Below are 24,261 nucleotides of genomic sequence, written 5' to 3'. Positions count from 1 at the left end.
GTTTCCAATCACATTTATATTAAATTTCAAATGGTCTGTTAGGCCCTACATAATATGACACATACTAAAGTCTATTCACCACCCAGTGGCCAGAATAATCCTTTCAACATGTAGTTCTTATCATGACACATTCTCTCTCAAAGTACTCAGACTGTTTCCCATTACACTTAGATAAAATCCAAAGTTCTTATTATGGCCTTAGATTTTCTTGTCGTCTTGACCCTGGTTCTCTCTACAACATGATCTTACCATTCCTTTCCTCACTAACTACTGTTTTTCAAACTTCCCATAAACATACTTAGCTAACATCTTTGCCTTTGTTTTTCTATTGGTCTGGAGCTCTCTTACCTAATCATCTACTTGTCTTGCTCCCTCATTTCACTGTGGTTACTACTGAAATATCACCCATCACAAAAACCTTCCTGCCCTGACTGCCATCTAAAATGCATTCCTCCTCTCCTTCCCCACCCCCTTATCCTGCTTCATTTTTCAAATGCCAAAAACCATGGTTTTTGAATAAGATTTAAGGCAAAACAGGAGATCATGAGGAAAATAAAAGAATAGCTCTTTTGCAAAAATAAAGTAAAAATCCAACACTATTTTTATCAAAAGGGTAAAGGAGGCCCCATTCCTTTTATGCTTCATTAAGGACATCCCCGAGGCTGCCAGGGATTTTTAGGCCCATGATTTGGGTATTCCTTTAATATGACCAATTTCCCTTTTCTTTATAAGAAATCTTCTAAAAAGAGCAAGCAGTCTTACCTTATTGTCTCTGATCTCCTCTCATTTGATCCTATAGAAACACTATTGCTATGTGTTTGTTCCACTCCCAGTTGTGCTCACATTGCCCTGGTGAAAGTCAGTGCCTATTGAATGAATAATTAAATGGGACAGGAAGTGTTATGAAGTTCCTTTTTAACAAACACTTTTCCAAAAGAACAGGAACTTTTTTTCTAATCAAATATAAGAGAACAAATTTTAATCACTGCTATAGTGGTTTCCTCACAGACTTAAAGAGATATTTCCAGAAAAATCCAATTTGATTTGCATTCAAATTTCTTTTCCCTCAAGCTTATAATGCATAAACTTCAGTTTGGATTAATGTGATTTCCTTTACATAAAAGACTTCTTCTTTTACATAACACTTCAAAATTATCATGCTATTAATAACCTCAGAATATGTTGATGAGGGTATGATGAGCACAAGAAACATTATATAAAATTTTCAGTAGATCTACATAGAGATTTTTGTAAATGAGACAGTGTGAACTTTGAAGACAACCATAAAGGTAGTAAGGCATCAAGGAGAGTACTTCAAAGTCTTGAAATTAAAGTTATCATCAGGTTCAGTAATTTCCAAGATTATTTAACCATTCTGAATAATCACAGTAGCACAGAACCAAACAGAAGAGATTTGAGCAACTAGGGAGTAATGGGCTGAGGTCATATCCTAAAGGAGCCTTAATTCCTTCCTTTAAACGAAGCTGCTAACCAATAGGATTATTATATAGTTGACTGATTTGTTCAGGTAGCGTTTATTTATTACTTTTATTTATTACTTTTGAGTAATCATTAAAACATTTAATAATTAAAACATTAAGAAACATTATTTATTAGTCTATCAAGTGGCAAGTATTAGGTAAGCATTGAAAATATAGAAAATAAAAGCATAGTCCCAAGTCTCATTGTTTTGAAAAAAAAAAAAAAAAAAAAAAAAAAAAATATATATATATATATATATATATATATTCATGACATAATTTGTTCATGAAGCATGATTACTAAAATCCAGGTTTTCCTAGAAAATATATAGTGTATGGTATCTGAAAGCTTAGTGGACACCTTATTTTAGCTGACAAACTTAACAACCAGAAAGTTAGTAATAGTAAGCAATAATGATGATGATAGGAATAGCTAATATTCATACCTCATCAGTGTCTTTGTAGAGTGTTTTATCAGTAAAAAACAGTTAATATACTTGTGAAAACAAGTATAAGCTAATATAGTCCCAGATCCTTCAAATACAAAACCTAACTTTAATGAAATATCTGCTGTGACTTTGAGTTTCCTCTTCTCATTGTATTTTACTGGCAGTATGCTTCTCTTAGGCTGTTCAGCAGAGTGATTAACAATGAGGACTTTGGAGCCAAACTGCTTGAGTTCTTTGCCCTGGCTCTACCACTAGATGTTTGACTTTGGAAAAATTACTTAGGCACTCTGTGCTTTACTTTTTCACTTATATAATGGGATAATGATAGAATTTGTAGGGGCTCAAAATTTGTTCTGCAAATTGTGTCTCTTTGGCATGAGGAATAATTTAGGCTGATTATTTTTAAGAAACAGAAAACTCAAGAAGTCTTTCTTTTTACCCTCAGTTAGCTACCTAAAAATTCAGGTAAAGGGCCTTTTCCCAGAGTAGAGCTATCGCCAGAGATATCTGGAGAGAATATGGGCTAGATGTGGTGGGGGAAACTCTGTAGGGCCTAGAGATTAAAGTCCACTCTGTGTCCTGTTGTCCCTGAATGGCCTAGCAAACATTTATTTACCGGACATTTGCTTTTCAATCTTCAAGTGAATTGCCTTCCTTTCTGTTGAAATTCCAACCCATTACCCCCAACATTCTTGTCTTTAGCTAAAGATGGTATTTAGGGTGAGGCTTCAGCCATTTTGGTGAGTTACTCAGTTTTCCTGGGTCTCTCCCATGTACACATGTTATTAAACTTTTCTTTGATTTTATCCTGTTAATCTGTATTATGTCAATTTAATTCTTAGACCAGCTAGAACTTAGAAGGGTAGAGGAAAATTTCTTCCTCCCCAACAAACTTATCTCAAGGGGTTGTTATGTTACAGAACCAAAACATGGGTCCGTTGACCCAAGCACAATGTGACTGACATCTGACAGCAGTCTGTGCTGAAGGAATGTGCACCGTTTATTGTAAGGTGCCATAGAAGGAGTCCAGGCCAGCTAATGCTCAAAAAGCTCCAACTCCCCGATGGGTTTCAGCAAAGCATTTTCAAAGGCAAGGCAAAGGAGGGGAGTCCCAGGGTATGTGATCAGCTCCTATACAAGTCTCAGATTGGTTGATGGTAAGGTAAAGTAAAAAGGTGAGAAGTTGTTGCAAGTATTTCCTGGTTTTGGGAGGGGATGTGTTAATTTCTTCCAGCTAGTGGGGATCCCAGCATCTGCAAAACAACTAGGGGAATGTGTATTGGAATCTATCATCTTTAGAGAGGAGCTAAAGCAGAGAATGTGAGGGAAGGGTCTGTCCCAGGAAGGCCCCCTAGGGTTCTGCTCTGTTACAGTTATAAGGAGTGAATGAATTAACAGTCTATAAAGCCATTAGAAAGAATGAAATCTAGTAAATGTTATCTACTATTATTACTTTCATTATATAATAATTTTGAAGCAGTTAAACACCATAAAACATTATTTGTAATTTTATTAATTCTTGTACTGTCAGAAACGTTATGTTAGCTTTCTCATTCTTACATGATTATTTTTACTTCTAGACTTGAATTTTTGGCAACATTATAAATCCATTACTCAGTTTCAAATTCTTTTGGGGATTGGTATAGATATCCAGTATTTTGGTTCCATATTATAAGAATATCTTGATGTGAATACATTCCTATATCTTATCTTGTATTTATTTACAAAGATAATCTATTCCCCTATTTTGACCCTTTTGATCAAATTAAAGTAAAATAAAATCCTAACTTATCCATCTAGGTAACAGCCATTTTCCTCTGCTCTCTCTTTATCCTCCCTTTTCTCATGATTAAAGTCACATGGAACATCTATGAATTTTGGAAACATCAATTTTCTTGTTGTACCAAACAACATTTCAATATTTTATTTATCCTATTACTGAAATTTTAACATGTTATTCCCTTACAGTTTTTAGAATTTCTCTCCACAAACAAAGCTATGTCTTCTACTATGTATGTGTGTGTGTGTGTGTGTGTGTATATATATATATATATACATATATATATACATATATATATACATACATATATATATGTGTATATATATATATAAAATAGAACATGATCCAAAACTTCAAAATTCAGAGGCACATTTAACTGACTTTAATATAAACATGAGTATATTGAAGAATCTTACATTTGAGACCATGTTTTAGTCATCATATATCATTGTGCTTTAAGTTTTTATTAAAAAGTAATATAGGAAAATATCTATATTGCTCAGGTGAAAAACAGAACAAAGAGGTAGAGTGAGTCAATTAGCTCACTTAGAAAGTTGGTCAAAAGGTTAGAACTAAAAGGTAAGGTTTCTAACTCAGTTATCTGGTCTTTTCTACAGAGAATAGTCAAATATTACAATTGGAGTCTGGTTCCAATGTTAGCATATTTGGTGAAAACCAAGCACAGGTGAAATTATCTTTGAAAATTCTCTAAATTATCCATAAAGTACAGGACAGTGTACATGATTCTGTATGCACAACCCTGTAGATATATCTATCAGTTTGTTAGAACTTTAAACTGAAGCAACAGGTAGAGCAGATGAGATAGCAGGGTGAATTATGAGACTGGCCAGCCTATAGGACTGGAAAAAAAATAGATGAAAAATAAATGAAAGCATAGTATGATACTTCAGTGGAGTATTGTATTGAAGCTATAATGGACTCTAGGGTGGAAATTAGAAAATCTGATAAAAGGCTTTATTAGGGGAGGCTGTGCTGTGAGTCCCTAGCACTTGGAATGGGCTACCTGTTCAGTAAAGGGTCTTCAGTGAGATTCCTCAAAGAATTTAATCCGCATCCTCTGCAGTATGAGGGGCAGAAGCAAGCAATGCTTGTCTCATGCAGAGATGTCTAAATGGCCAGAGACAGGTTGGCTAATGACCAACATGCAAGTCAGAGGAGGCGGTTGCACCCAGCTTGACCTGCATTTTCAGATTATTTTGATTAGAGCATGTATTACTGTTTCCTTTGGACCAGGAGTGGTCTACGAGCACCAGAGGTTTAGCAAGGGAGTTGTATTATGTTCTGCCCTGTGGATGTGCCTGTTCTCTAGCAGATACCAGATCCTTAGATTCCTAGTGGCTTTGGAATATTTAAGGTGAGAAGATGGAATTATGGATGATAGATACCCAGCAATGGGAATAGGACATTCTAGACAATTCATGAGCGATCCATGACATGTTTTTCAGACCACAAATTTCGTCAGATGTAATAGAAAGTTCATGTAAAGAAATGTTCTATAATGTAGTAGATTTGGAAAAGTAATAGTTACTAAATCCTTTTCTTGATATTTACAATACATATTAGCATATTCAAGATTCTGAAAAGTCTTGCAGTAAACACAATTTAATTTTGTTTAACCCATCATTTACAAATTATTTCTTTGAATATAGCCTTGTCTATATACTGTGAAATAAAATTCATATTTGGAAGAACACCAAATAATTGAATGTTAAAGCATGCAGAATTAAATAATAAACCATTGGTAAAAAGGAACAGGAAAAGTCTCCTGCTAGAGGTGTTTTGCATCAGATTTTGAAGGACTGAAAATTAAAAAGGATTCCAGACACAGAAATGCTAACATGCCAATTCAGTACATTTTTGAGATTTTTTTTTTTCCTCCGAGAAATATAAAGACAGATTGAGGAAAATGATGTAAAAATAAGAGAGACAGAGAGAAAGAGAAGTGGATGGAAAAGAACCTATAAAATATGAAACTTTTCACTTATTTCGTATTTCATTACTATATATGTTCCTGTCGTATATAATAATATAATTCACTGACAGGTAACACAACCAAGGTTAGTATTGTGTTCCTTAGTTATAGTACCTATGATGGAAACAAATCAATTGAATTGGAAAATGCTTTTCTCCTACTCATCTGAAGATTTTTCATATATTTAGAGATGACAAAGTGGTTTTATTGACAGAGACCAGGGTTTCTAAATCTCAGCAGTATTAACATTTTGGGCCAGATAATTCTGTGTTTTGGTGTCTATCTTGTGTATTTGGGGATATTTAGCAGCATTCCTGGCCTCTACCCACTAGATTTCAGTAGGACCACTTCCCTCCCCAGACTTGTATGTACCCTGGGGGACAAAATTGCCCCTGTTTGAGAACTACTGGTCTAAACTATCGATAATTTTTTTTAAAAATGTGAAGCTCATGGTAGAATCTTATAATCTATTCCTCGATTCCCTATTCTTGGAGTGATTCCAGGTAATATTTGCACATTTTAACGATTCTGGATTTGACTAACTTAAATAATTAAAAGCTAGAACCGACACTGAAAATATATTTTCCCAAAATGAACAATGCAAGCCTGCCATCTATTTAAGAAAGCATGTTTGTAGTTATGGCACATGTCCTCTTTCATTGTTACATAATAGGCTTATTCTTTGAATTGTGCTAAAGATTTAACACCACAGTTTCTCATGCACAGTATCAGATGCCAGGGATTCCTTGTTCCTTTTGAACACACATAAGAAAATCAAAGTTTCCGAGATGAGATGTCTCTACAGTGTTATCTTCCTACTTGCTATTCTTCACTGACAAGACTAAACAGAGCACTAGAGGAATTGCAGCTATTAATTTCTTTATGAAGGAATAACACTGTAATAAGATCTGCATAGCTTTATCATCTGAGATTCCTATTTTTCTTCTATGTTCACATGCATGTACTCAAAATCCCTCATTTGGAAATGCTCATAAAAGAAGTAACAAATCCATCTCTACATCAAGAATGAAATATATAAAACCAGCTTGGTTCCTTCTCTTCTTTTTCTTTTATACACTGATATAAACATTATTATTTGGGTATCTACATATGGCTCTGAAATCCTGTGCAACTGTTCAAATGTTGAAATTAAATGAAATAATCATTCTTGCTTTAAAAAAAAAAAGTAAAACAACCTTTAGACCAAATGTGATGCATTATATTGACATAATAAATGTGGACATTAATTAAAGAGCAGCAGAATCCAGCAGAGAAGTTTGCCCTCCATCTGCTTGACTTGAGGTAATAACAATGTTCTGTTAACCCAAACTGACAGATTTTCTAGGGTTTGACTTCGTCTCTAAAGTTGCTGCTCCTGGTATGAATCACCGTATGTGTGACATCATCCATAGCATGCCGTGTGGAGTAAAATTAACTGCTTATTTATTTATTGCTTTTGCTTTCAGTTGTTTCATTCTATCTTTATCTTGAGCTCTGTGTTATATGCAGCCCTTTGCACTTGTGTTAGGTTACTGCCCCTCCGCTTTCCAGTACAAAGTGCTCAGACCCAATAAGAAGCCCTAAGTTCTGATTGCTCATATATGCCAAAAGGAAGTTACATAAAGCCACATCATATCCACACTGAGAAAGAGCTAAACTAGTAAAAGCGAAACACGGCATACTAATTATTAGGGTTATTATCCAAGCCAGATATGAAAGCAGAAGTATGTTAAACCCATCACACATTCTGTACAAAAAAGAAAAGAACTTACAGAATTTCCTAAATAATAAATGAGTGGCATGGGGGATCTTGTCCCAGAACGGAAACTTAAATCTTTGAATCTGTTCATATCCAGTATATATTAGTTAACCAAGGGACTGTTTTCCTCTTCCATCTCATTACAGATCAAACATCAAAAGCTTTCCACTAGAAGCAGGCACCCAGGAGGCATTTTGCTTTGTCACAATACAGTCTTCACAGCCTCCCTGATAGGAGCGCGAACTCTCTTGGTAGTCTTAAAGAACAACAGTGCAGTTATTTGTGGTGCTTCTTCCTCTCCTCCCCTGGAATTGTTGCTTCACTGTAATAAGTAACATTCCTTCCAATTATCCAAGCTCCTCAAGTCCACAGAGCTGACCCCCATGACTTTAGAACAGGCTCACTGTTTAGAGTCATTAATCCGAGATTATAAACATGGAGGGAGATTCATGAGAAAGGGATGAACTCATGGTTCCTGAAGAAAGACAATGGCATGCAGTGTTTTTTCAGAGGCTCTGTGTGTGTGTCTGTGTGTGTCTGTGTGTGTCTGTTTTGACTTTAAATCCTTCCTCTTTCCTGAGAGGATTTTTTCCCCTCATGTTTTGAACTGCCATTATCCTCTGCTTGTTCTTAGCTGGAGTGGTAAGCAATATCTATCACAGCTGGTATGTCGGGAATGGTTTCATTTTTCTCTATGTATTTGGACAGCAGATTCCAGAAGGCAACACCCTACCCTGATGGAGCAGTGTAAAAAATTGGTCAGATCAGATTTGCAAACTTTTTATCCACTAGCCAATGCCAGAATTTAATTGCAAATTGCTCACCTTTCCTATAAACCCATCTGTTTTTTTAAAATTAAATATGATAATAATGCACTATTGGTGACTCTGTGTAAGTCAGAACCCCTGAGATACATTTGTATGAATTTAAGGCATTACACTGATTCTAGAGATCATCCTGAATGTTTTGATGTTCTCTGGTCTTTCTTCTTGAGTTCTACAAAGTTTTTTTTTTGTTTTTTTTTTTAATCTCTGGAGGAAAAGAAGGAACTACATATAATAGACACCTATATTCTATACTGTTCTGTTTATAAGCTAATGTAGTAATTAGGAATCTTGAACTCATTTTTGTGAACTTGATATGTATCCAAGTCTTTCATCTTCACTAGAGATCTGATTAAATCTTCTGAGATCTTTTTGGAAGCTGAAGAGAAATAGCATCCTGAATCTGCATGATTTCAATACTACATTACATAGGAAATTAAAACATTCTTTTTGTTGCTGGAGTTGGCTTTAGAACAAACAGCATGTGTCCCCCTTGGTCTGGAGCTCTGATGTCAACGTGAGCTAAAATATTCTTCCATCCATTTCCAACCTCGGCTGCTTTTGCTACTTCCTTATAAAAATTATACATACACTTTGCAAATGAAGAAAGGAATTAGTGATGCTCTCTCATTTCCTGTCTTCCCACAGATGGTGATAAATTCTAATTCAGACTCCATTAAACCTGAGTAGAGAAACCCAGCAGGTGGCTATACTAATGGAAAATCCTGGCTTTAGAATAATGGGAATTACAACCGACAGCTCTTCTACACCACAAAAAAGATGATGTATCCTTATTGACAGTGTCGCATTTGAGTCCAGAAGGCTGATCTGATAGTTCATTCCTGGCACAACGGAAGCTAAAAGCCCCCTGGGTGTTTTCTTGGCCACACCACTGTAATTTTTGTCATATGAACTTTCTATTACAATTCATTTTACAAATCTCATATAAGTTGAAGAGAGTAAGAGGAATGAAAGGGAGGGGAAGGAAAGAGGGGACCTTTATTTTGCCTACAGGCATACTTTTATTCTTTTTTTCTTGGTTTAAAGGACAAATAAAGGTTGACACACAACAGTATTTCCAGCCAATTCGGTATTTTTAATGCTGACATACTTGGCCCAGGTTCTTTTAGTGATGCTAGACAAGCTCATCTGGGGGAGTTTCTGTTTGAAAGATGCATAGATTGCCCTGGAGGTGCAATGCCTGATATCGCACCAGAATTCTTGCAGGAATTTTTCATTTGTATGTATTTTTATCCCCTTTTCTTTTAGCACCACCTTAATTTTTAAACTATAACACAGTATTTGCAAAAAAAGATTTGGTCACACTGATCTGAAAAAGCATCCACGTATTCAAATATTTAGAACCTCATATTTTCAATAAGCCTTCAAGTCTCTGAAAATATAGCAAGGAGTTATCAAAATATTTCATTGTTTTCACCATCTGTCAGCTGTTTAAAAATATTAATATTAATAATCATACTTTGCACTTACTCAATATAGCAGGTTTCCTTTCTAGAACTGTTAGTACTTTGCAAAACTGAACTGAGTCATTGACGCTTTTTCCCCACAAACACCCTTCTGGGTAAAAAAAGTAAATGTGCGGAAAATATTCAAAAGACAGGTGAAGTTTGGAAATGGGCTGGAGAAGTTAACTTTTAATTCAATGCAGAATTTTGTTTCTTCAGCCAATTAATCTCATTCACTTTTCGTTTTGCAACTTGTTGAGTGGAAGCTTTGTTTTAACCAGTTAAAGAGCTTGGTCATCCTGCTTTCATTACCCACAAGTTCAAAGCTTATAAACTGGCCTGTAACTGAAAAAGAGACCTACTAGCTTAGAGATTTGTGGCTCAAGGAAGAGGTCTTAGGACCTTAGAGAAGAGGAATACAGACCTGATGAGACCATAACAGAGAGGGACTTGTACTATTTTCACTTTCTTAGCAAGCATGAACTGGAAATTGACATAAGTACGTCCCTGTCACAAATGTGTAGGTGTGGGTATCTTTTAATACATATATATGTATAGAATTCTCACTACATATGGGCATAATCATTTTTAATTAGCTTCTCTTTGTTATGATGTTCTTAATTAAAAAACTGCCCCGGATACGTTTTATGTGGCTATCCCCAGCTGAAAGGCAGACCGTGACTCCCTATCAAATTGAAGAAGGGGCAAGCCACTGCAAGAGAGCAATTCACAATGGATGTTACGGCAAGAACAATTATTTATATCTGACCAAATTAGAAATATAAAATTCCAAATCAGAACAGTTATGAAATATTTTCCCTTTAAATGGTTTCATCATGTGAAAGCACTAATCCCAATGCACAGATTTGTCAGCAAAATCAAGGAAGACTCAGATGAAGTCACGATGTAAATGTAAGAGACTTTTGAGTTCCCTATTCATATTTTAGAGTCTACCACTGTTGCCTACAGGCATAAATTGCTAGGAAAGCAGACATTGAGAACCTAAAATGCCTGATGATATAAAAATATTATCATTTTGCATTTTAAAAATTGTAGTAACATTTATTGACTGTTTAGCATGTGCTGGGCTCTGTTCATTATATTACTTAAGATTTGAAATACTCTTTTACAATAGTATCCCTATTTTACAGAAAAATAAACAGAAACATTTCCAATTTAGTTCACCTTACCACAGTCATTTTACTTGAAAGGGAGTATGCTGGAGTTTGAATTCATGTCTTGCTGTCTCAAAAAAAAAACAAAACTGAAATCTCAATTGTGTAACGTAGTGGATCTCAAAGTGTGGTTCTTGAACATGCAACATCAGCATTACCTGAAAACTTGTTAGAAACGCAGTTCTCGGGCCCCAACTCAGACTTATTAAATCAAAAATTCTGGGGCTAGGACCCAGAAATCTGTGTTTTTGAAAGTCCTCCAGAGAATTCTGATGTACACTCATGTTTAGGAATCACAGTTTGGGTCGGTGAGGAAGTGGAATAAATGAACCCTTGTACACTGATGATGGGAAAGTAAATTGGTACAGCCGTTGTGGAAAACAGTATGGAGGGTTCTCAAAAATTAAAAATAGAACTACCATATGATCCAGCAATCCAACTTCTGAGTATATATCAGAGGGAAATGAAATCAGTATCTCATAGAAATATCTGCACTCCCATGTTCATTACAGCGTTAATCACAATACTATACATAGGCTATTGTGATTTGTGCAAACAGGTTGTTCAATACTTTTAGAGAAGAGCAATTCATTTTGGCCTGGGATTAAAGGCTAAAATATCTCTCTGCAGGTGGGGGTTGGGAAGGGATTGGTACTAATTAAGGCACTTGGTCAAATCTTTAGTCATTTCCTTCCCTTTAGTCTATTACTCACCCTTGGCCCTCATTGTACCTGCTAACTCCTGAGACCAGGGCCTCACTAGGGTGCTAACCAGCAGACTGATTCCCAGGTCTCCCCAGTCCCCTGAAACTTTCTGGGCTGAGGCTTTCTGAACTCATTTCATTCTTCAAAGTGTTCCTAGCTACTTTCTGTCATGTATTGAAATATTTAATTTTTTTACTCTTATCCAATTACACCCCCTGGCTCTCTTCACCGTTATGATTGTATTTATTTGTGGAATTTTACACTTGTATTTCAGTGATGCGTCTGGAGAGCAGGGCAGAAAATATGGAGTCATCTGGGACTAGAATTGGGAAAACTGTGCACTGTTACTAATAGAGAAGAGATACCCGTAGTGTACTGAATGTAAAAGTGGGCTTCAAGTCAGAAGAGGTAAGATTTTAAAATAAACTGATTTTGCAACTTACTGTTTATACTTGGACACTTAAAATGATAATAATGCTTATTACAAATCTTAACTTGAGAGAGCAAGAAAATGTTTATTTTCTAATATTCTCAATTCGAATTTTTAGTTCTTGAACTTTAACCAATTATATGTGTGAGAAAACTTACCATAACTCTCTCCAAAAAGCCAACAGAAAAAGTATTTTAAGGTATAGCTACTTAAGCTATACATCTAGACAAATTAGTGAGTCATTAAGTCATTTAAATGGTGGCAATTAGCATTATAATAAAATGAAACAAACAAGACTGTAATAGAAAATAAAATATCAGCATATCTAAGTAGCAGTTCTAGAATTATACTGAATGTGAACTGATAACAAAATTTGATCATTTCATTGTATTTTTCCATTATATTTTTCTGCCTTTATTAAGCCATATTTTATCCAAAAAAGGAGCAAATTTTAAAACATTCAAATTAAAATGTGAAATCCTTAGAATGATAATCTTCATGACATAAGCACAGTATATTGTGTGTTCTCAGGAAAAGGTAACATAAATCTATATAGATTTTATGTGAGGATCTTAAAGGAAGGCTGGCTTCACATCACATTAGTTAGCTTAGAAAATCTTTATTATTTCTTAAGGATTCTAGCTGCTGTCCTGAAATAATATGTATATATGTTCTTGTAAATTTATCAAACAAATACAGTTTTGACTTCGGAACTACTTTATTCTCCAGAAAAATTTTGTAAATCTATGTTTTAAAAACTACAGTAGGCCTTTGAGAGAGGATAGAGTTATTTGGTGCCTCTGTTTAGCCATAAAAACCTTGATCCTAATTATGGACAAAAGTAATCTATAGTAGCTTACTATTAAAGACTAAACTTTTTTTTAAATCACAGTGAAGCAATCTTAGACTAGACGATCTTGATTAAAGAATATGAAAGGAAATACTGTGCATTGATATATTCCTATTTTAATTTCTAAAATTCATTAGAATATTTTAAGTATATTTTACTTTTACATAAGCTGAAGTGTGGTTCTATTTTTCATGAAGTCTCCTGTGCCTTTAATGGATATAATCATGCATTTTTCACCAAAAAAATTTTGTTAAATGTATTTTCCCGAAATTCATGGGAAATCACCAAAATATTCAAGGCTGAGAGTGGCAACGTTAGATCTATATTTTATAAAGTTAGTTTTGTAGCAGTGTGGAAAATGTAGTGGAAGAAGGGAAGAAAGGGGAAAGTAGACTAGTTAGGAAGTTGCATTAATTCAGGAGAGAGTTGTTGATGGTACGAATTAGGTCAGTAGCAGTGGTGATGTGAAAAAAATGAATTCTAGAGATTTTTATTTTAAGACTTGGAGGAATAAGTATGGGAATCCCAAGTCTTCAGCCCTAGTTGGGTTAAGAATAATGAAGGAAGAAGTTGATGGGAATCTCCAGTATGAAATTAGGAAGGGTTGAAATCTCATCAGTCAGAGGTCTCCAGAGAAACAGAGCCAATAGAATGGATGGACAGATAGATAAATGGTAGGTAGGTAGGTAGGTAGGTAGGTAGGTAGATAGATAGATAGATAGATAGATAGATAGATAGATAGATAGATAGATTTTAAGAAATTGGCTCACATGATTGTGGAGGCTGGAAAGTACAAAAGTTTCAGTGTAGGCCAGCAGGCTGGAGATTCAGGGAGAAGTTGGTGAAGTTCAAGTCCAGAGATAGTCTGGAGACAAAGTTTCCTCTCCCTCAAGAGACCTCTATCTGTTTTCTCTTAAGGTCTTTATTTGACTGGATAAAGTCCACCCATAATATAGAATAAAAGTTTGCTTTACTCAAAGTTTACTGATTTACATATTAATCTCATCTAAAAAATACCTTCACAGAGATACTCAATTTGGTATTTGACCAAATATCTGGGTACTGTGGCCTAGCCAAGTTGACACATAAAATTAACCATCACAAATTAGAAATAATGTTTATTATCAAGCAAGTAGATCTATGTAGTAACTGTGATTGTCAGTAGGTAAAAGAAGAGAATATAGGTTCCCTACTGAAGAGAATTGGTAAAATATGGAGTCTATAATTGACAGAAGAGTGTCAAACACAGACTGATTTTCTTTGCCTCCATTCTTCCTGAGCTTCTATTTCCCACCACCAACACTTTCCAGGCTTATTTCAGTCCTCAAAAAAACCCTAAACAGGCAGGAGGCATTGTAATTACTTTTTCCATGCTCTCCCTTCCCTTCCCCTTCAACAGGATTTATTTAGAATAAAGTCATCTTCTAGGACAATGACCAGTATATAATCAGAATTACAAGAGGCTTGTGTTCCTTTAATCATACTGACATTCTGCCTGGATGCCCTGTATTGAGATGTGGAATTGAAACCAATATTCTCTTCAGGCTCAACACATACATTAGCCAACTTCTGTGTCCCTTACCGTACATAACTCTGAAGTCAGAAGTTCTTAAATTGGAGATTTCCTACTCTTGAGGAATACAGAGTCAAGGTCATTCAGATACAAAAAAGGAACATGTGTGTATCAAATATTGTTGGAAAATATATAAATATCAATATAGTAAAAGGAATTCACTGAGTCTCCACACAGAATCAGTTATATGAAAGAAACCAGCAATTTCTTCATTTTCAAGAGACGAAAAAAATTAAAACAAAACTTCTTGTTCAACAAGAAAAAAAACCACCTTTTCTTCATAACAATTCCAAGAAAAATTCTGAATGTTATAGAAAACCATTCCTAGCATAGTAATTCACAGGTGCTCTAGAACCAGAAACCCCAGTTTCCTACCTCTACCAGTTACTAACTCTATGCCTTTGTTCAAGTTACTCAACTTGTTTGTACTTCAATTTCCTTGACTACAAAATAGGAATAAAATATTACTGAGAAAAGAGAAAAGTAGCTTCTGCCAGTTGGTAGCTAGCTTGTTGCTAGGCCTGCACTCACAGCTAGGCTGGGTGTTCTCCCACTGAACAAAACAATGCCAGACATCACCACCATCAGATGGTCATTCTGTGACCAACATCACTCATAATCATGTCTGAGCAAAAACAAAAATATGATCACTGAATAAACCACAAAAATTACTAAATCCCCCTCTCACAGATAACGTGAGAAATGCCTGCTTCTTTATCCATTATACCTTAGCCCCATTTTATTTTTAACGTGTTCTTCATACAAATTAATATATACAATCATAGAATCCTCCCTCCTTTCTGATAATACTCAATTCAGAGCAAACTCTTACTTATATGAATTCTCTCTAAAATTACCCAACCAAGACCAAACTTTCTAAATCACTTCTAATACCTTCTTGCTGGGATGGACCATGGTTTTCAATGTTGTGCAGTTTTATTTATTGAAACAAGTTAATAATATCAATTTTTTTTCAATATCAGGTATGTTTTTCTTGGCCTTTGCATGGCATGGGACTGCTATAAGTAGCAAATTGGTTAATGTATATAAATCATTTAAAACAGTATCTGGCATATAGTAAGGTTAAGCCATTATTATTTTTAAGTACAAACAAAATGCCCCCAGGAATGTTAAGACTCCTGTATAGGTATTTTTCTTTTATACATTTAACAAATGTTTATTTATTAGGCTCCTTCTATACTTCATACATATTGCTATATATGTGAATACAAAGTGAAATTGTGCCTACCTTTAATATTTAAGTTAGATCATAGCCTCCTGTGGATTTCCAAGGCTATTTAAATTGTCCAAATAACCCCTTCTGCAATCTGTCCAATTGCACATAATGTATTACTCAGCCTTCTTTACCTTCATATCTCTATATTTCCACCAGCACAGGGCTGTTTTCCATGATAATCACCATGAAAGCTTTTGGGATAATAGAAGAGAATGACATCTCCAAATATGATGGTACCTAAAATGAATGGATGATCCTTATCAGGGATTACTGAAAGGTAAGCAGATGACACATTTCTGGTTTACCATAGCTGACTGTATTCCAGTCCACTGGGTATAATGATAAACAGAGACCATTTTCACCCTCAAACATATCTTGGTTTGGATGATATATATTTCCCCTACATAGTGGCCATCATTCTGTTTGGTGTCCCGTCATGTAGTTGCTGCCCATTCTTCCATCTCTGCTCTCTCTTCCATTAGAGGCACCACAAATGACATTGTAAAAGCAAGCAGTCACTCTTTTATATTTTATTTAAAACCATTTTATTTCATGTCAATCTGACTTATTCAAAAAATGTTTTACATACAAAGGAATGGTTATCTTTCTGGGATAATTATTTTTTGCTATATCCTGGAATAGTTGGTTTAAATGGCAGCTGTTTTTTTAAAGATAATTTTAATTTTTTACTAAATATATTTGTTTTAATCATACCATAATACTGTTTTATAAGTTTTTATTCAATAATATGTTTTTGGCATATTTTTATTTTAGTAATATAGTAAAGGTACATACTATATATATTATTATTTCTTGGCTATGTAATAGTCTACTATGACACTGTAGCAAATTTAATAAGTTATCAATTTTTACTATTTCAAGTAATACTTCATTGATCATATTTCTACAAATATCTTTATATTAGGCAAAACTATGGAGACAGTAAAAAGATCAGTGGTTGCCAGAGGTTTGGGGGAGAAGGATGAATAGATGGAGCACAGAGAATTTTTAGAGCACTAAAAATATTCTGTATGATAGATACTACATTGATGGATACGTGTTATTATGCATTTGTCCAAACTCATAGAATGTACAACACCAAGAGTGAACTGTAAGGTAAACTACGGGTTTGGGGTGATTATGATATTTCAATGTAAGTTCATCATTTGTAAAAAATGTACCCTCTGGTGAGGGATGCTGACAATGGGGGAAGCTATGCGTATGCAGGGGTTATAGGGGAAATCTCTGTACCTTCCTCTTAATTTTGCTGTGAACCTAAAACTGTTCTAAAAAAACTAAGTCTTAAAAAAAAACACATGGATGGGGAGAAAATATTTGCAAAACATATATTTGATATATTACTTGTATCCAGAATATATATTAAAAATCACAGAATTCAATAATAAAACAACCCAATTTTTAAAAGAGCCAAAAGATTTGAAAAGATATTTCACAAAAGAAAAGAGCCAAATGACAAAACAAGCACATGAAAAGGTGATCAATGTCATTACTCATTAGGGAAATAAAAATTACAACAATGAGATTCCACTACACACCTGTTAAAATGGCTGATGAGGATGCGAAGCAACTGGAACTCGCATTCATTGCCTGTGGGAGTGTAAAATATTACATTCTCTTTGGAAAACAGTCTGGCAGTTTCTGACAAAATGAGACATACACAACAAATATATTTATGACTCAACAATCTTACTCCTAGGTATTTATGCAAGAGAAACAAAAATCCATGTCCATATAAATACCTTATATGAATGGTTATAAAGACTTAATTATTATTGTTATAAACTGGACACAACCCATGTGCCATTACATGTGAGTGAATAAACAAATTGAAGTGCTTCTGTACAATGGAATACTGCTGATCAGTTTATCCCTCAATAAAAAGGAATTAACATGCAAAAATGAAGACAAATCTTAAAGTATTATGCTAAGTGAGAGAGTCCACACAAAAGGCTGTATTTTGTATGATTCCATACTTATCACATTCTAACAGACTCAAACTTATAGGGACAGAAGTCAGATCAGTAGAAGCCAGGATCTGTGGGTGGGGAAAGCAGATTGATTATAAACAGTGATGAGGGAGTGTTTTACGGTGGTGAAAATATTTTGTATGTTGATTGTGGTTGTGGTACAAACTTCAGGTTGTTTGTCAAAACTCATTGTGTCTTTTAATGTACCTAAATTATACCTAAAAAAACCCGACCTTTTAAAAAACACAGGTTTTGATTTAGAAAGAACTAGGTTGTTATCTTGGTACAGAAGATAATGACTTTGTAACCGTAGACGAGTTTCTTAACTTTGAAATATTGGTGTACCTCTCCTTATATTGGAAATGATAGTAGCGCATACAAAGCGTTTGGCACAGAACCGCCTTGTGGGTGTTGGTTACTCTGAAACGGGTACAGATGATCGTTATCCCACATAGCGAGAGGAGTGGGAAGTGGTAATGGGATAGAGGTAATGGGTACAAATGGAACTCTTCTCTAAGATGAACAGGAAAAACCCATGTACCCCACCACTTCCGGAGCCAAGTTTATCTTATCAAATAGATCTGAATAGAAGATTCTCACAGCTTACGGAAAGTAATTTAAAAAGTTTCATTGCCAACACAGGAAAAACATAAACTATAAATATATGTGTGTGTATCATGTACAGTTTGTTAATTGGAGTGTGAATGCAGTAGAAAGAGGGTATGAGTAATAGGTGGCTTAAGCCAAATTTAGTTTAGTCATATCCTTGTTCTGCCAATATACCTCAAGCTTAAATGGTATCACTGAAGCTGTTTCAGACTTGAATTGCTCCAAAGCATTATCTTTGTGCCAACTGGGCTGAAATCTGGTAGTAGCTCACTTCTGCAGCCAGATAGGCAGTATTTTTATGTTTTATTTATTTACAGCATCGCTTAAGCCATGCATAACTTTATATGCACTTATAAAGCTAAACTCACAGACAATTTGTGAAGCAAACTTATGCTGAGAAGTAAGCAGTTTACAATATGAAATATATTTTTGTATAGGGAAAGTTGTTGGGGATTGCATGGTTAATTAAGCAATCAGCCCCAATAAGCTATCTGATCGCTGCGTAGAACTACTAACGCTAGAGGTCTTAACCACTTTTTGTGACTTTTTATGAGCAAGTTTGTTTCAAATTTGACTCTGTGATTTGATAAGCCTATCTCCCCCCTGCACCTAAGTAATTGGTGAATATATCCTCTCTCTTTCCCAGGATCTAATAACAGAAAAGAAATTCTAGTTGTTGATCACCTGCTCAAGAAACAGGTCTGGGGTATAGATCGTCTTCCAAACCCATGGTTTTTATTTGTTTGCTTTTCCATTATATCTTGCCACCTTTCTTCAATATACTTCTTCTGTTTGGGAGAGGAGTAGTGGATGTTTGAGTGATGGTTATAGTCATTTAAAAAAATCCAGTGATTTGATTGTTTAAATACTACACGTGTCTACCATAAATACATATACAAATATGTGTTTATAAATTAGCATTTAATGACAATGAATTAAGAGCCCGAGTGCCTGTGGTATGCCCACTCTTGTCCATAAATCATAAATAACTTGACCTAAGGGCTAAGCATTGGTTGATTTGAAATTTCATGTTAAGAATAACTTCTCGTTGAGAATCAATCAAAAGTGAACTCACACAGTTCTGAGATTCTGATGCATTCCAAAAGAGAGACATTATTCAAGTTATAAAAATAAGCTATCAATATTTTAAGTAGTTTTAATTATGAAAGCAACATAACCACATTGTAGAGGAAGCAGTTACCCATAATTTCATTCTCCTAAGAAAACTATTATTGTTTTATAGCCTTCTTAATATTAATGTAACTTTTACAGAGTAGTTGCTCTTAAAAAACAGGACATGCCTGAATTTCAAAAGGTGTGGTTGGCAAACTATGACCAAAGTTACAGATTTGGTGGGTCAGCTGCCTGTTTTTGTACACACAAGTTAAGGATGGTTTTTATGATTTTAAATGGTTGAAAATCAAAAGAAGAAATAATATTTCATGGTGTGAAAATAACATGAAATTCAAGTTTCAGTGTCAACAGATAAAAATTTGTTGGAATACAGCCATGCTGATTTATTTATGTATTGTCTAGGGCTGCTTTCGAGCTACACAGGGCCAGAACAAGGTTAAGGCAAGTAGGCGCTCACTTTGGGCACAGAATTTAAAGAAGTACTCAGAAACGCAATAAGAAAGATAAATGCCAAAATCTGCTCAATATCATTTAGGCCCTAGTGTTGCATTTATATTTCTACCAAGAATTGCTTCTTTAGTATAAAACACAGATCAATAAAATTTTGTGAGAAAGATGTTCCTTGCCACCTCTCTTTGTCAATCAGAAGAGAGGAAATAAACCAAATGAAATATATTTGATTAATAATATGGCAGGCATGAACTCTTCTCATCCTTACTATGGTTTTTTTAAAAAAATAAACAGGAGGGGGAGGTAGTGGAGGAGGATGAAGAGGGGGAAGACAAGGAGGAAGAGAAGGGGAGGGAGAGGGGGGAGAGGAAAAGGAGACCTAGATGAAATTGTGTCCTGAGACCTAGATGAAATTCCGTGTACAAGACTGACTCTGTCTAATATGATGCCAAATAAGATGCAAGGATGGGGAGAACATAGATTTAAAAAGATAACCATTCATCCAGATGTTACCAAACATTGTTTAAAAAAAAAAATTACTTGTCATTTCATGTTTGGTACTGGGTTATCCTGCACCATAATTTCATTGTGAGGAAGTTTAAGATGTCAGGCACCAAGCCTTAGATATTATCTAAATTCTTAACAGGAGAAAAATAGACTCTCCCAAGGGTCAGTCTACATTTTTCAATCATTTTCAAGAGCTGTTTGCCTAATAATGGTTGCTAAGACATTAAACCAGATTCTAAGTATTGGAGATGAAATGCCAATACACTGAATATCAGAGGGAATTTTTAAAACGTGATTTGTACAGATTATTTTTGAAATTCTTACTTGTTTTTCTGAACTCTGATTTTTTTCACATGTCAGTTTTAATAAGCAGTTTGCTTCTAAACACTCTTAAGAAGTGATGAACAGATAGTTTTTTATACTTATTCAAAGAATCTTTGATGCTAATTTGTCAGAAGTCATTTATTACTGTTGAGAATCTTGGAAAAAATGCTTTAAGGGGACACACTCAGGATTTCCTGCACCTTAGGAGTCACTCTGCTTTTCAAAGATTATGTCCTGTAACAAGGATACAGGTGTTTATTACCTGTGCAAAGTTGCATTTTACCTGCTTTTCTAAATATTGTGGTAAGAACATCTGAAGTTTTAATTTTGTTATTAATTGATACATAAAGTTTAAAAATTAAACTCCCAAATATTTGGAGAGACATCACAAAGATATTTGATTAGACAGGTTTGCAACAATTAAGGAAGGGACATTTTTGAAGACTGTTGTATAGTCATTAAAGCATTAGATGATAACAATACTCTTTTCCTGCCCTTATGGTTAAGACTGGTGATTTGAAATTTATTTGTGCTTTTTTTTTTTAATATATATAAATTTATTTTATTTCTTTATTTTTGGCTGCATTGGGTCTTCGTTGCTGTGCGCGGGCTTTCCCTAGTTGTGGCGAGCGAGCGGGGACTGCTCTTCATTGTGGTGCTCGGGCTTCTCATTGCGGTGGCTTCTCTTGTTGCAGAGCATGGGCTCTAGGCACGTGGGCTTCAGTAGTTGTGGCTTGTGAGCTCTTGAGTACAGGCTCAGTAGTTGTGGCGCATGGGCTTAGTTGCTCCGAGGCATGTGGGATCTTCCCGGATCAGGGCTCGAACCCGTGTCCCCTGAATTGGCAGGATTCTTAACCACTGCGCTACCAGGGAAGCCCTATTTGTGCTTTTTTAATTTGTTTTTTTTTTAAACCATCAGTTGTTCAGCATAGCGAGATTTATAAACACTGTCAATTACATTTTGATTAATCAACTCAACTAGTTAATATGGCATCCTATAGAACTTCTACCTTTAAAGTCTATCACTAGGAGGTCAGCCTTTATGAAAACAAAATACTTAAATTCCAGGATTGTGAAGTTACAGTAATTTGAATAATGTGTCCAGTTTAATATTGTAAAATTACTTGAGTATATAATATGTATATATCATAAGAAAAATACAGCATCTTTGTTGGGTAGAGTGATTACCAAGTGCTCAGCTGATTCACCCTTTTTGCTGTGTGTATGCAGTGAATTGCATATAGTACTTATTTAATGAATATTTGTTAAATAAATGAACTCAGTAAATTGAACAAACTGATAAAATTATGTTAACGCATGCTATCATTGTGGACCTTGTCAAAGTCTCATTAAGCATTTTAAAACTTAAGCCTAGAGTCTTCAAGTCTTAGTTTTACTAAAGACTAGAGTCTATGTTAAAAATGTGTCTATATTGATAGAAAGATAAATAGATATAGATATAGAAAGTTTATAATATCTCTGTAAGTAATCTTAGGTCCATGACTAAAAGGATCAGAAGGGTTTTTTTTTTTTTAAAGCTTTCTCTCTAAGGGGGAATATAACAATCTGTCTTTTCTATTTCAATGATCATTTGAATTCAGAGTAAAATTTAAAATGAAATATCTTAAGGACTAAATGACTGTCTATTGTATTGAGGGTCATCACTCTGCTTGGTTGTGGATGAAATGTAGTCTCTGTTCTGTGGTTATATTAAAGACGTGAATAGCTTTCATGAGTAATGTCTGCTCCACGTAAATCATAGTCTAAAAATGGTCCCATTGGTAATTCTGGAAAAACAAAGGTTTGACCAATGAGTAACATTTATTGAGTACTAAAAGAAGAAATCTATATGAGGCGCTTGAAAATCTTTAATAGATTTAATTCTACCTATTCCATTAGGAATATTTTCTCTTAGGTCAGAGACATGACAAACACCTGGAAATACAAAGAGTTTACTTTAAAGAATCCAAAAGATCCATTTTAATGAAGTACTCAAAGTGCTGGAAACAAAAACAAAAACATTCATCTGGGAGTCAGTTGATGTGGCTTTTGTCTCAGCTGTGCTAACAACTGGCTGTGTGACCCTGAACAAGTCACTTAATCTTGTTGGCCCTTAATTTTTCATCTTTTAAATGAAAGAAGTTACAGAGGGATTTGATAATCCTAAACCTTGAGTCTAAATCCCAGTGAATTCTACAGAAAGGAATCAAGTCTGGGGAGTACGCAGGAGGCATCTGAGTTGTTTGTAATGAAAGAAGTCGGCCATCAAAAGTTGGAATGCAAGAAAGGCGGAGGGTCCACACGCCACACACTGTTTTCTGCCCCAAGGAAATCTACCTTCTATCACACAATTTGTCAGCTCAATTCTTCTGGTTTTCCTGATTCTTATCCACAGGACACTGCAATCACTTGCTAGTTTGTGTGTATTTGCTCAGAGTAATCATTTTACATCCAGCGACTTATAGTGTGGTCCTAGGAAGTAACAGCCTTTCAGCTGCAGGAAGGAAGAGGATCAGTCTGAGCATTCTTGAGGAAGATTGCAAGACTGCTTTTAGTTCACATAGTGTATTTCTAGTCTGGGATTTCTTTTAATGGGGAAAAAGCAATTTTTAAAAGGAGAAAGTTGGATGGTTCCTAAAGCAACATTCAAAGCAATTAAATGGAGCTTTTTAAGCAACATGATCTTTTTCACTCTATCTCCTCTTTAGCCTTAAGTAAAAACCAAAAGAGACCTTTGAAAACTGATGATTTTTTTTACATTTAATATGTGATCTTTTCATGTTTCTGCTGTTGTATGCTTTTGAGCTGTCTAACAACTAGAGCTATGTAGCCAGAAGAAGGGCAGACTTGTCTTATATCCTGTGAAGAGGTGACTACCTGAAGTGTGAGAATGAAAGAAAACATAAGAATTCTATGAAAGGTTTTACTACAGAGAATATGGGGCCAAGACCTTCATCTAACCCTGGATACACATTATTCTTAATAATGCATACCGGTATCTTTTTTTTTTTTTTTTTTTTTCGTCGACTTTAAGTAGTGAGCTTATGAAAACTGACAATATTTTACAGAAACAGATTTTTTTTAAAAAAAGCATAGTTCTGTTTCCTGTATCTTTCACAGTTCTTTAATTTGAGACATATCACTTTTATCTCGTCTTGCTCTAACACCAGATTTGGTTTAATTAAATTTATGTCAAATGAACACATGAAACGAAAGGAAAATCAGAAAGCCTGCAGTTGCCCATTAGTGAGTCAGTGACTGCAGTGAACGGCTTTTGAAGCCTGGCTTACTGCCAGGACAAGCTTGCAATGATGCTCGGAGACACCCATGATGCTTTGAAGGGAAGGACTTAGCTGACCTGAGCCTGCTCAATGGAATCAGTCAAAATCCTCATGGGCTAGATATAAAATCTATAAGTCTTCTGTCTTCAACCATTTACCTGTCAAAGGAAAAGAGTAGAGGGTATAAAATCACAATCCATATAGAAAATTAATTATACTAGACCCATGTATTATTATTATTATTAAT

The 24,261-nt window shown here is 34.9% G+C and overlaps 1 long non-coding RNA gene across 4 annotated transcripts in view; it reads left to right on the top strand.

Moving 5' to 3' along the window:
- The first annotated feature begins 1,735 nt into the window (after positions 1-1,735).
- LOC309633122 overlaps positions 1,736-24,261 on the top strand; it is a 210,986-nt gene continuing 188,460 nt past the window's right edge. For 3 of the 4 annotated variants that reach the window (XR_014247315.1, XR_014247316.1, XR_014247317.1), the window contains exons 1-2: positions 1,736-3,105; positions 11,906-15,998. This is a non-coding gene — a long non-coding RNA (uncharacterized lncRNA). The remainder of the gene's footprint in view (positions 3,106-11,905; positions 15,999-24,261) is intronic. The other variant, XR_014247314.1, reaches the window with a different exon arrangement.

The sequence above is a fragment of the Balaenoptera borealis genome (assembly GCF_965194805.1).
Source record: "Balaenoptera borealis genome assembly, chromosome: 8".
Lineage (NCBI taxonomy): Eukaryota > Metazoa > Chordata > Mammalia > Artiodactyla > Balaenopteridae > Balaenoptera > Balaenoptera borealis.
The sequence above is the reverse complement of the archived record's forward strand: the minus strand, read 5'-3'. Positions and strand labels throughout refer to the sequence as shown.